Here is a 3,843-nt window from a genome sequence, read left to right as displayed (position 1 = left end):
CATCTTGACCAGTCGGGCGGTAGGGGTGACCGGTCAAACAAGTTGGTGCACTACCACCTAGGCTTGTCAGTACACACGTGCTGTGTGGAGTGTCCTGTCACGGCAGCTTGACTCTGAAGCTAAGCACGTGTTTCTTTTCGTAGCGTGGTCTTATTTCCTTTAGCAAACGTGTGTTGTGTGCTGCATATCCACCTCGTGAAAGTGTCAGTGAAAGTTCCGGCAGCCCAGGATGGGCCGCTGTTGCGTGCCGAACTGCCGTGGAAAATATGACGGCGGTCCGAAGGTCCACGTCTTCTCATTCCCAAAAGACGACGGGAGGATAAAATTGAAGCAGGCCATCCGGCGTGATGAAGTGGACATTGACACACTGCGGGATCCAAAGGTAATATAAATATCTCATATGTCAATCACTGTTAATTTCAAAAGATAATATACATTCGGATGCATTAAGCATATGGCACACAACCAGTGTGATACACGGCGTACTACAGTTGATGCCAGTTAACTGACATACAGCAGCACGTATAGGCAACACCAATAGCAATAATTAGCCAATCTGTGGTAGTAACAACAGCAGACACATTGCAAAAGAAAAAAAGAAAATAGGACGTAAAAAAATTTCATGTACTCAAAGTGGAATATTTCTCTTTTATGCAGGTGTGCGAGCTCCATTTTAAGCCCGAATATCTCCGGTCTACAACATCGTACACAGAATGCTGATGGAAAGACAATAGAAGTTGCGATGAACCTCACCCGACTCACTCCTGACGGGGTACCTACGATATTGCCTAATTGCCCATCATACTTGTCTAATTCTGCACCAATTCGCGAGCAGCCCGATGAACAACGGAGACGACGTTAAGCGACTCGTCTGCAAGATGCCATCGAGATGTCACTTGCGACACACGAAGAAGAGGAGCGCAGGAACAAAGTCTCGTCGTGTGGGCAACTTCTGTCTCATCTTGAAAGTTTTAGCGCCTCAGACTTCTGGGTGGTGAGAAAAACTGACATCGCCGTAGCATTCTTTCACGTTGACGAGAATTTAGCGCACCCAGAAATCGAACGCTCCGTGGTAGTAAATAATTTGTTGAAGGTGTCAGCCTTTTGGAGAAAAGTTGAGCTGCGCGGTGGTGAAATGTCAGTTCCCGACAGACTTGAAGACATGCGCAGCTTGGAATCTGTCCTCAAAAGTGTGCAGCAGTTCAAAGCACCCGAACGTTGCGAGAAAGACGAAAAACTGAAAGCAGGTACTTTTTTCTCTTCTTGACCTTTCAAGTGGTGACCTTCTGCCAGTGGAAAAGCTGGAAATCCTAAGATTTTTGAAAGAACAGCTTCATCTGCTCCTCAGAGAACGGACTGCATTTAGATATTCTTCAGAGCTTGTCATCTTGTCAAGCATATTTTTCACAATTTCCCACATGTGTACAAATTTGTTTGCAGCTCTGGAAAATTGATCTTGCCTCATCCCTGTACAATCACCAGACTCTGTAACAAATACAACGTTAGCCCTGTGGTAGAGCAAAGCGATCAGGGGTTTTTAAGTTATATAACAAAAAAAGCAAATCTGAAACCCCATGAGAGGACGGTAACACTTATGATGGATGAGATCCATATACAACAATATTTTGAGTATAAGGGAGGTTCCCTCGCGGGAACAGCATCCAACTCCTCTGAAGGTGCCAGAACTGCGCACGTATTTATGACGCAGTCGTTGCTTTCTGGACACAAAGATGTGGCACATATCTTGCCAGTTTTCAGCATTGATGCAAGTGACTAGCATGAAGTCCTTGAAAAGGTTATTTTAGGGCTTGAAGAAGCCGGTCTCAAGGTTATTGCGGTTGTAAGCGATAACAATTCTAAAAACAGAAAAGTAATGTCATTATTTTCCGAGAAAAAAGCAATTGACATAGTGTATCCTCATCCGGCAGACAATTCACGGCCGTTGCCTTTTGCAGTGGATCCTGTGCCCCTGTTAAAGTGCATTAGGAACAATTGGCTGCATCAAAAAAATCCAGATACATCTTTTCTTTATCCGGGGCTTAAAAGCACAGAATCAAAGCTTGAAATAAAAAAAGCTGTGTTTCAGACGCTTCGGGACCTGTATACTTCGGAGCGACAGCACCTGTCCAAATTTTCCTATGGACTACCATACAAGGCCCTGCACCTAACAAATATTGAGCGTCAAAATCTGAAACTTGTGCTGAAAGTAATCAACCCTTTTGTAGCACAAGCTCTGAAGACTCCCGGTACGAAACTCGGCTTTCCTTATGCCGCTGACACTGCGGAGTTCATTGAATTAATACACAGATGGTGGTGCATCGTGAACACAAAAATACCATCAAAGGGCCGACACCTCGGAGATCCTTATCATGAGCCTGTCAGAAACGTGACTGGCATGCAGATGCAATTTCTTGGTGAATTTGTAGACTGGCTGGACACATGAAATGACCTGAAGATGAGTGGCAGCCGTTCTGGTTCACTGACATCAGAAACAAACGCAGCACTCCGGGTGACATATGCATTGATAGAACTCAGCAGGTACTGCCTCGAAGAGCTCAATTTTGAATATGTCTTGCTGGGGAAATTTCAAACTGACAGTTTGGAGAGCAGGTTTGGACGTTACCGCCGGCTTGCTGGATCCATCTATCGTATTTCTGTTCAGCAAATATTTGAGACGGAAACCAAACTGCGTCATCAAGACTCTCATCAGTTCCGCAGTGCCTAACATGAAAGCATTATTTCTTTCTGTTGCATCAAAACTTCCTTTTTATCCAACATATGTTTTTTCAACTTTGGCTATTTAGTGACACATTGTATATCTATGACTGATCTACAGTTAGGATCGGCAGAGTATGCTGGGCCTGGAGTGTGTGCATTCCATTTATTCAGTGCGCAGTAATTTATTCACTGCTTGATGCCATTATCACTTAATTACATTTGAAAGTGCAGTTGCAGGGGTACAACTATTCGAGCATGTATTCAAATCATACATATGTTTCAGCTCTTGCTGTTCTGACTGATGTGGTTGTGCTAGTCATTGGAAGTGCATATGGTTGTATTTTGAAAGCTTTTCTTAGCTTTATGGTGAATATGGTCGAGTTCTGTTCATACAATTGCAAATAAAACTTTCAAAACAAACGACTCTTGCTGTTATCATGACCCTGCTAACCAGAGTGGAATTACTCAGGTGGCGCTGGAGAACTATGAGGTCAAGTTTAGATTTTACATCATCATGAATTCCAAATAGCTACCATATATCTAAAGTACTGAATGCTGGAAAAAAGGACGCGCTAGGGGGTGGGCCATCTCTACCCCGCCACTAGGCCATGGACTGCCCAGGCACGGCCAAGGTGCTGGCGTGATGCCCCTTGCCAGGCGGCTGCTGATCATCGGCAAATGAAAGACCACAAACAAAAAGCAAGCATGGTCCGGAAACAGCGGCCAAGGTCGGGACAGTCATTTATTGCCTGGCCGTTGATGCTGGACCAATCGTCTGCCAATCTCGATTTTTGCTTGGGTCGAGGTCGCTGCGCCCCGCATTACTATTGGCTCCGCTGTCGGCCAGACTCCCAGTAGTCTTTGCGAAAGCCTATCGATAGCCTTAGCGGTGCACTAGGTGGATACACTTACAAAACTGTGGTCTCAGTCGCTGAGCATTCCGCTCATGGAGGGAGCTTGCAACGAGGCGACCAGAATGGACGACGCTGTGGTGGTAGAGGACCACTCCTGCTTCATAGTCGAGATGGTGCCGTCCCGCCCCGTGGCTGAGGCGGCCGCAATGGACAAGGTTGTCGTGGGGGGTTCTTTGAGAGAAAATGCCGCTTTATTTATCTCTAGCTGACT

General features: G+C 45.6%; 1 pseudogene; it reads left to right on the top strand.

Annotated features, from left to right (window-relative positions):
- Positions 1–229: 229 nt before the first annotated feature.
- LOC149346238 (uncharacterized) lies at positions 230–2,390 on the top strand (annotated as a pseudogene).
- Positions 2,391–3,843: the final 1,453 nt, after the last annotated feature.

The sequence above is a fragment of the Amblyomma mixtum genome, chromosome 4 (genome assembly GCF_055824585.1).
Source record: "Amblyomma mixtum isolate Tamu chromosome 4, ASM5582458v1, whole genome shotgun sequence".
In the NCBI taxonomy this organism is placed as follows: Eukaryota; Metazoa; Arthropoda; class Arachnida; order Ixodida; family Ixodidae; genus Amblyomma; species Amblyomma mixtum.
This window is presented reverse-complemented; position numbering and strand designations above follow the sequence as displayed.